Raw genomic sequence first — 10,534 nt, 5'->3', positions numbered from 1 at the left:
TGCACACATATACAAACACACACACACACAGCTGAAACATTTGCTTGGCAGCACTTGAATAAAAGGATGTTACAGCACTAATTGAATAATTGATTTTTAAAACTCACCTTCTGTCTTTCCATCCATCACGGGGGGGGGGGGGGGAAGTGCTTTCCTCACCAGCAATTAAAAAGGCTCATTGGCAGTGCTCTTGATTTAAAATAAATATGAAATACATTGGGCTGTAAGACAACCATTAGACAAATGCACCTGAACAGCGTCCTATTAAATCCTGGATGGCAAAAATGGGCATGGATCTTTAAAAAATATAATTGCACTGGGGAATTTTGCATTTAACCGTGTCAAACTAAAGCCCCACAGCTCCAGGTGCCAACGTGGGCAACTTGATTGTGGTTAACATTTGGAGAAGAAGAGGGTTAATGCGACGTGTTGTGTAACTGGCTTAAGTTGATGGGTCGGTGTGCAAACCCAGAGTTTAAGCAAGCAGGAATTCAGCTTGCCAGCCACCTTACTCTTTAGTTTCATGCTGGATCGGAGCTAAAACCCACCTGCCTTTTAATGTTTTTCAAAGCTGGGAGCAAATCCCATTTTCGTGTCTCCGAATGCCTGCTGGGATCCATCACAGATGAAATTGCTCGCTCCCAGATTCAACTCACTTGTCACCTATCTTCCCAGGCTGAGTTGCAACTTGTTTGCTGCAAGATTTTGTCGGTGTAAAAAAAATCCCGAGGAACTTGGAAGTTTGGCTCTCTCCCTTTGGTCGATCCAAAGTGCTGATCCTGACGGGGCCAAAAATCTTTGGGTACGTTTGGAAGGGCTGCATGGAGATTTGGCAGCATACACACATTCGCACAATACTTTCTACTTTGCTACCTAGCTTTCCTTAGGGCATTATGTGTTGTGCAAACACACCCACGCTGGCAGTTTAGTTTACGATTGGCAAGCAGAGGCATTGCCCGAAGGAGCCAGGCCAATGAAGTCAAAATGGCAGCTGCGAGTCCAACTGAACCCAGATCCTTCTGCCATGCAGTGCAAGGAAAAAAAATGACCAGGTTTTGGGTTCAATCAGAACAGAGCCGGAAGGGACCTTGGAGGTCTTCTAGTCCAGCCCCCTGCTTGAGTAGGATATCCTGACCATTTCAGACAAGTCCAGTCTCTTCTTAAAAGCCTCCAGGGATGGAGAACCCACAACTTCTGGAGGCAAGTCGTTCCACTGATTAATTGTTCTCACTGTTGGAAATTTCTCTTTAATTCCAGGTTGCTTCTCTCCTTGATGAGTTTCCATCCATTTCTTCTTATGCTGCCCGCTGGTGCTCTGGAGAATAGGTTGACCCTTCTTCTTCTCTGGTGGCAGCCCCTCAAATACTGGAAGACGGCTATCATGTCCCCCCCTGATCCTTCTTTTCACTAGATTAGACATCCCCACCCCCCGCCCTTACCCTTTTTATGTCGTTCTCAGCCGCTGTGAGCCGTTCTGTTCATTTGCAGCAATATCCACTTCGCTCCTGAGGAAATGAATATTATTTCAGGGAAGTGGAGCTCCGTTTGCAAAAATGGCATTCCCGCCAAGCTTGTGAAACTGACTAGATGAGCTGATGAAATTGACTCACCCAATTATCTAATGAAAATCAGATTGTGAAGGTGGGCTGTGAAACGGGCAAAGTAACAAGGGAAGGGGAAGGCATTCCACTGGGCACCTCCAGGTCTCTTTCCCTTCCGTCTCTGATTTTCCTTCCCTCCTCCCTCCCTCCCTTCCTCCCATCTCTCAATCCTTCCTTCCTTCCTTCCTTCCTTCCTCATTCCATCCTTCCCTTCCTCCCTCCCTCATTCTTTCCCTCCCTTCCCTTCGTCCTTCTTTCCTTCTTTCCTCCCTCCCCTTTCCTCCCCTCGCCCTCCCTCCCTCATTCCTTCCCTTCTGTTCCCTCCCCTTCTTCCATCATTCCTTCCCTTCCCCTTCCTCCCTCCCTCATTCTTTCCCTCCCCTTCATCCTTCCTTCCTTCCCTTTCCTCCCCTCGCCCTTCCTTCCTTCCTTCCTTCCCATCCCTTTTCTTCCCTTCTCTCCTTCCCTCCCTTCCCAAATCAATGTATTTTCAAGCCTGCACAGAGAATCCTGAACCCCAGGCATGAAACTGCAATTGTCCCAAAACCATATGGGCTTTAAAAAAAAACACACAAAAACACCACAGGCCAGACTCTGCTTGCAAGGCAATAATTATATTCAAAAATTGCTGTTACCTTGCAGGGTCCCCCCCCTGCCCGCCTTGAGTGTTGATCCTGCTGATGTGCCCAGGAAATTGTGTAACAGCATTTAAGTACTTTAGTGCAATTTTAACCAAGATTGAGAAAATAACCATCCAGATTTACTGATCAGTCTCAAGTTGATTTATAGCAGAGGGTGAGTTTTCCACTCTCCCAACTATTTTGGAAAAGGGCAACAGCTGAGCAATTTCCCCCCAATGAAGCTGTTAAAAGAACCAAGACCTTGTGGAATTAATTTAAGCTGCTGGATGAGTGCAGAAAAGTGGGCTCCATTCACACAATAGACTAAACCTTGAGCAAGCAAGATGGAAGCAGGAAGCGGCTATGGAACACCACTTTGGCATCTGTAGGCCACAGTTCCATAGCTGCAAAATTATTATCACGCACACGGATAGCTACCCGTCAATTTCAAGAAAGAATTGCTGGCTTGTGTTAATGGCTCCTTTTGGGATAGAAGCAACTTTCATGTTTTGTGTGTGTGTGTGTGTGTGTGTGTTTTAACTGGAAGACTCATTGATTTTTGCAGATGCTTTCCCGCTTTTAAATTATATACCCGTGGTTTGGAAACACACAGGAAGATGGGCAGAAATGGAGATGGTGTTTTTGTGACTGCCTCTCCTCCTTCCATTGGGCACTAAGCAGAACACACCTGATTTGATCGAACATTTTATGGAGAGCTCCTTAATTGGAGTAGATACTTCAGTTGCAACTTTCAGTTTCCCTATTTTTCCTCTTATTGAGTAAATCCAGTTTGGTCTTCTGGTTTAGGCACCAGGCTAGAAAGCAGGAGACGGTGAGTTCTAGTCCCGCCTTAGGCACGAAAGCCGGCTGGGTAACTATGGGTCCAGCACTAGGAGACGGTGAGTTCTAGCCCTACCTTAGGTGCGAAAGCCGGCTGGGTGATCTTAGGCCTATCACTAGGAGACGGTGAATTCTAGTCCCGCCTTAGGTGCGAAAGCCAGCTGGGTGATCTTGGGCCAATCACTAGGAGACGGTGAGTTCTAGTCCCGCCTTATGGTTGGGTAACTTTGGGCCAATGATGAGGAGATGGTGAGTTCTAGTTCTGCGTTAGGCATGAAAGCCGGCTGAGTGATTTTGGGTCAGTCCCTCTCCACCTCACAGTGTTGCTGTGGTGGGGAAAATAGGAGAAGGAAGGTGTGTGGGATATGTTCACCCCCTTGAATTATTTTAAAAATAATAAAGGGGGATACAAAATAAATAAAAAGAAAGAAAGAAAAAGAAAGAAAGAAGCCAACTGAAATGTTAATAATTCATCTGCATGATATTAAGAACAGTCTTGCTGAGGAAGTGAAATAATTCATTTGCATGACATTTAAAGCCAAGTTTTGCTTAGCATTGGTTTCTTAGAGAGAAGCAACCTGGAATTAAGGAGAAACTTCCTGACAGTGAGGACAATCAACCAGTGGAACAGAAGTTGCGTCCAGAAATCGTGGGCGCTCCATCACTGGAGATTTTTAAGAAGCTGGACGGTCACTTGTCTGAGATGGTATATACAGTAGGTCCTCCTGCCTGAGCAGGGGGCTGGACTAGAACACCTCCGAGGTCCCTTCCAGCTTTATTCTATTCTATTCTATTCTATTCTATTCTATTCTATTCTATTCTATTCTATTCTATTCTATTCTGTTCTGTTCTGTTCTGTTCTATTCTATTTGAAATAATAATAACAACAACAACAACAACAACAACAACAATAACAACAACAACAACAATAATATCTTAAGAAAACACTAGTGGTGTTCAGAGGGCATGCAAACCACTTTCCTGTCTCTGCCACCCCGTCTTAACTTGGTTTTGAACTTATCAGACCTGAATATTCTGATTTTGCAAAAAACTGCTTTACTCAGAACTGCCTAAATACTCAGACATTACCTTAACAGCTCTTAGGTCCTTGATTAGGACCTGAACTGTTAAGTTTGTATCAGTTCCCAGACTGTGAATCAAATTGAACATTAACCACAATAATAATAATAATAAACTCGAAGAAAGCCCTAGTGCTGTTCAGATGGCATGAAAACCACTCCCCTGTCTCTGCCCTCCCCCATCTTAACTTGGTTTCCCTGGATGGCTTAATTCTGCCAGCAGCCTAAGAGAAAGGCTGGGTTCCATCAACGCGACAAAACGCAGACGGGTCCCTGTTACCTTAGTCTAGTCTGGCATGTTGTGTGAATCTAGTTCCTGGATGGCTAAGGGGGGTGGGGTTCCAAACCCAATTTTTATTGCAGAATTGTGGAACTTAATTAGGGGAGGGCAAACTAGGGAGACTATTTTAACACGAGGCTTTTTTCTCCATCAATTTGGGTTTCTAATAAAAGGGCAAAAACCCCTGATTAAATGTCAAGTTTCTGAAGATTTGCAGCAGGGCTGAGTCATTATTTTTTGCCCTTGACTTGATGGGGATCGGGGTGGGGAGGGGCAGAGCCATTTCCAAAATGTCTCTGGCAGAGACCATCTCAAACGAAGCTGCTGGAATTTACATTTAATTAGCTTGCATTTCAGTTACACCGAAAGAGCCCGTTTGCCATGGGACTTTTGCCCCTTTAGGGGCATAAAAACAAGACGCAAGTTGGGTCTAAAAACTCTCCCAGCCCTAAGTCCCTTTTTTCAGAGGCGTTGTAACTCTGAACGGTCACTAAATGAACTGTTGTAAAATAACAAAATACAAAGACCTACAAATAGAAATAGAAAGACTGTGGCAAAAGCAAGCAAGGGTAGTACCAATAGTAATAGGCGCCTTGGGTGCAATCCCAAAACAACTGGAGCATCACTTGAAAACCATCGGCATTGACAAATTCGCCATTAGTCAATTGCAAAAGGCGGCCTTACTAGGAACTGCTTCCATCCTGCGATGATATCTGTAATATCATCAAACATCCACATCTGCCTATCTCAGGTCCTTGGGAAGGACTCGATAGGTAGACAAAAATGCCAAATCCAGTCTGAACACCTGGCTGACTGTGCGATGATCAACAACAACAACAATAATAATATATTCAGGTATTACCTTAACAGTTCTTAGGTCCTTGGTTAGGACTTGAACTGTTAAGTTTTTACCAATTCCAGACTGTGAATCGAATTGAAGATTATTATTGTTCTTGTTGTTGTTGTTATTTATGAAGAAAGCCCTAGTGCTGTTCAGATGGCGTGAAAACCACTCCCCCGTCTCTGCCCCCCCCATCTTAACTTGGTTTCCTTGTTGGCTTAATTCTGCCAGCAACCTAAGAGAAAGGCTGGTTTCCATCCATACGACAAACCGCAGACGAGTCCCTATTACCTTAGTCTAGTCTGGCAGGTTGTGTGAATCTAATTCTTGGATGCTGAGGGTGCTTCCAAACCCAGTTTTTATTGCACAATCATGGAATTTGAGTGGGGAGGGCAGATAATGTTACCCCCCCACACCCCTATGTAACCCTGGCATCTATTCTTTTTCTACAATTTCAAGTCTACAACTTCACTCTGCGGGGTTTTTGGGGTCTAGGACACTTCGCCACAGCCACCTCGCCACAGGACAACTTGCTGCAGGACGAGAGTTACACTAATATCGAAGAAGATATTACAAGATTTGTTTTTCTCGCCAGGCACATGTATACATAACCGGTGGTGGGATTCAGCCAGTTCGCAGCACTTCGGCAGAACCGGTAGCTAATTTTTTGTTGCCCAGAATGGACTTCTGGAAGCGGCATCCAGACAGAGAACCGGTTGTTCACATATTTGAATCCTACCACATAACCCAAACTAGACTGTTGTTTCTCTGTGTCATATAATATATGTGGGTATATGCCTAATTCTGTATTTATTTATTTTTGTCATTTTTATGTAGTGTATATTGGAGGTGGTGACCCTTTGAGAGCTGAATGCAATGAAATTTCATTTTAATGTATGCCGATTAGTGCACATTCAAAATGACAATAAAGTTATTATTCTATTCTATTCTAAATATTATTCTGTTCTGCTCTATTAATATTATTCTATTATATATATTATTCTATTCTATTCTGTTCTATTATTATTCTATTTATTCTAAATATTATTCTATTCCAAATATTATTCTATTCTTTTCTATTAATATTATTCTATTCTATTCTAAATATTATTCTATTCTAAATATTATTCTATTCTTTTCTATTAATATTATTCTATTCTATTCTAAATATTATTCTATTCTATTCTAAATATTATTCTATTCTATTCTAAATATTCTATTCTGTTCTATTAATATTATTCTATTCTATTCTATTCTATTCTATATTTTCTACTCTACTCTACTCTTATTCTGTTATTCCATTCCATTAATGCTGGAATAGAATCATTAAAGCAATAATGCCAAAGGAGGGACAGCATGAAATGTGAAGGACAAAAATGAAAATAATTTTTTTATTATTTTAAATAGTTAAATTGTCTGGCGGCGAGTTGGCTGTTGTGAGTTGTCCGTGGCGAGTGGTCCCATTCCAGGCTTTGGCACGGGAGCCCCAGAAGCAGCGAGGGAAGAGAATTGGGGAGAACCAGACTGGTAACCGAGTCCTCGTTTTCCACTCTGCGCCTTGTTCCCACCCAACAAAAATAAAGACTAAAACAACATATACGAAGTATAGAATCAATTGTATTCCCCTTTGTGCTAAATGTACATGGGTTGGACAGCTTCTTTTGCTCATAATCATTTTATCAGTAACACTTTACAATAACATTGAAGAATACAGGAATTTTACAGGGTAAATATGTAGAATCACAGTTTTTCCCACCCAACCCCTCCCCAGGAAAAAAAGAAAGAAATTAAAACGGGAAAGGTATATATTTTTTTTTTCCTGGTCGTCGTTTTAAAAAAGTATCTGTTATAAAAAAAGCAAACAAAATTAAATCTGATTTCCACCCCGAATGGAATGTTGTTTAAAAAAAGAAGGGAAAAAAAAATGTGACAGGATTTTCATTGTTAAAATTAATAGCTTTCCCCCGCCCCCAGTCCGTTCTTTTTCTTTAAAAAGAGGGTTTTCAAGGATCTTCTTTTTTATTATTTTATTTTATTTTTTATTTTTAATGGAGTTTTTCAACCTTCTTCCCAGATAAAAAAACTGAAATATTAATAATGTACAAATCAATTTACATTTGATAACAATGTTCATTACGTGCACATAGAAAAGGGCAGGAAGGCCGTTGCCACAAATTCGGATAAAAGTTTTGGAAAGGGGGGGGAGAAACATGAAAGGTCACAAGGATGAAAATGAATCGTTGAGGCTGGTTTTTTTGGGGAGGGGGGAAAAACAAACGTAAAAAATGATGCTTTGGGTCATTCTTTCCATAAACAGGAGCTACGAGAGCCATCAAACCGATCTGAAGCCGTTGGGAAGCTCATAGTAGCCCAACGGCTTTCTCTGATCTGTTGGGCCTTCGGATGTGCTGGCTTGCAACTCCCATGCTCGCGCAAGTTGGCCGGGGACCGTGGGAGCCGTAGTCCCACACATTGGCAGGGAGGTTGGCACTGATGGGTTTTTTTCCCCCTCCTCCCAGTGTCCCGGTGTGGGTGCCCCATGGTTTGTTCAGATCAGGGCGATGCCAAAAGCCTGCGCCTCGCCCTGGGGACTACTGATCAGCTGCATTCACACAGCATGCTTCCTCTGCTTCCCCCCAAATTCTCCCGTGTTGGCTGGCTGGGGAATTCTGGGAGTTGGGCACCCCTGTTCTAAACAGCGGTTTAAGCACAATAAAAACAGGAAAGGCTTTGTCAAGAATAAATACAGAAACTTTTCTGAAGACTTTTGCTGGGTGTTGTAAACAACACTTTTTTTTTTCTTTTTGGAGAAAGGCACCACCCAAAAAGCGCAAAACACAATTCAAGCATCCAACATGGCAGCCATTTCTTAATTTGGGGGAGAATTTTTTCGTAGGCTAAACATTGCGGTGTCTCTCAACCTGAGCGACTTGAAGATGGGTGGACTATCAACTCCCAGAATCCCTAGCCAGCACAGGTTGGGGGGATTCTGGGAACTGAAGCCCACCCATCTTCAAGTTGCCATGGTTGAGAAACGCGACTGTAAGGTAACCAACTTCATTGCAGAGTGCCAGTCAACTTACCTTTGCTATCTGAAGATATTTTGCCAAAATTCTTGCAATGATCCACCCGCCTCCAAGTTAGAAGAAAAACACACCCATGGTTGGCCGTCCAAAACGTCTCACATTTGTGTCTAGCTACACAGCCAGCACACCTGCCTTCTACACTGCTTTTTCTCCAGCTGTGTCCACTTCTCTTGGCCAATGCCACGTATAATAGCTTGGCAGAGAGGTGGGTGACCATCTATATTATGGGTTGACTGTTGAGTTCCACCAACGCTCATAATCTTTCCCTGGTTTCTCAAAGGGACCCACAACTTGCACACACCCAGAAGCGAGGAAAAAACACACCCCTCAAAAAGCTGAAAATGAATAGCCCTCATTCCTGAAGGCAAACCATCCCAGGAATGCTTGTCAGTTGATCCAAAGGCCTTGGATGGATGCCAAGGTCAGGGATCAGCCCGGTGGCTTGCAGCATAATTGGGTTTCAGTTGCCTCCTCTTTCCTGGGGGCACCTAGTCCTCATCAAGGACTACTTGACCTTGGGGGATGAAATCCCATCTTTAGCAATTGTTAGAATTCACCCCAAATAAGGCAATTGTAATCCGATTCTATGGGAGAGGCGGGAAAAAAAATAAACACTCAAACCAGCTTCCATTTTTAAACTTATCCGTTTCCCCGTCAAAATAGAAAAAGCTGACAAAAGCAGACTTTGAGGGTATGTGTCTGAGCAACTGAGGCACTTTACGGCCTGTGGACTTCGATTCCCAGAATTCCTGAGCCAGCATAAGCCCACAAGCCATAAAGTTGGCATAGCTGTTTCCCCCCTTTTAACACACTTGCTTTAATGTTCATCAGCTCAAACCCCTCAGCAATGTTAATTCAGAGTAAGACTGAGATGGAGCAAATACCCAGAATTTCAAAATATTGTCTTCCTGTTTTGGTGTTTATTTCCCCCCACCTAGTAAGGCGAACTCCAGATTTAACCGCTTTTCCACTGATCGAGTGAAACCGACAAGATTAAACTGAACTAACCATCTTTAAGTCGCATCAACTGCCATGGCCAACCGCCATCTTAACTCAGATGGACTTTTTTTAGTACAATTCACCGATTAATCCAGTTTTTCCAACTGGCGCCTCCAGACGAATTGAGGCAGTTGCCCGGTGGCTTTCCATTTCAGCAGGCAGAAAGGGCTGGGGGAAATGGCTGGCACAGGCTGGGATTTTTTTACACCTTTTGCCTATCCTGGTCTTAAATCTCTTACTTTAAGGCACCCCAAAATGATGCAGGGTAGACGGTTTCCAGATTATGTTGAAAGTGAATCCCGTTGCTTTAATATTCTTTGTTGAAGAACCCTTTCCATTTTTGTGGGAAACAGAAAGTTGTTTTCAGTGGGAAGCTAAGGACCGAAACCACAGACAAACGGCAAACATTTGGAGATGTGTTTTTAATAACAAGTATAATTTAATTCCTAGATCAGCTTTCTCAACCTTGGCCAATTGAAAATGCATGGACTTCCAACTCCCAGAATTCCCCAGTCGGTACGGCCAGCTGGGGAATTCTGGGAGTTGAAGTCGACACATCTTAGAACACAGAACACTAAATAGGGTTCGAAGGGACCTTGAAGGTCTTCTAGCCCAACCTCATGGATAGCTCAAGAAACCCTGGTCTAGAATAGCAATTTTTCCCCCGCTCTGGCCTGGACCGAAACCACCGAAAGCTTTTCTGAAGGAGGGGAACTTTTGATTGTCCACCGGAGTGGAAAACCGAGAAAGTCAATTTTTCCCGAATCTCAGTGAGTTGGGGTCCAGGGCAGGATCCACCATGTCATGCCAGGACAGAGGTGGGCACAAATTGTGCTCACCCATGAACCAGCAATGCTTCCCAACAGCCCAGAAGCCACAAAACAATCACAGATTTCTCCCTTGCTTGCCCGAACGCAGCTGACCCAGAACCGCCTTGGTGCCCGGGATGCATGGAGCCACCGATGGGCTTCTCAATAAGTTTTTGGGGTGGCAGGAATGGGGGGGTTCAATGGAATCCTCCCCCTTTCTTGGAGCTGCCACAGGTCGTGCCTTGTGGGCAGGGCAGAGCTGACTCTTAATGGAGTTCCAGCTTCTCCGGGCGGGCAAAGCATGGCAAGACAGAGGCAGACGAGAGAAACCGAGGCCGGATCTTCATCTCCCGTCCTTCTCAAATCGGGGGGGGGGGGG

Source organism: Protobothrops mucrosquamatus, unplaced genomic scaffold, assembly GCF_001527695.2.
Source record: "Protobothrops mucrosquamatus isolate PMUCROS unplaced genomic scaffold, P.Mucros_1.0 scaffold787, whole genome shotgun sequence".
Classification (NCBI taxonomy): Eukaryota; Metazoa; Chordata; class Lepidosauria; order Squamata; family Viperidae; genus Protobothrops; species Protobothrops mucrosquamatus.
The sequence above is the reverse complement of the archived record's forward strand: the minus strand, read 5'-3'. Positions refer to the sequence as shown.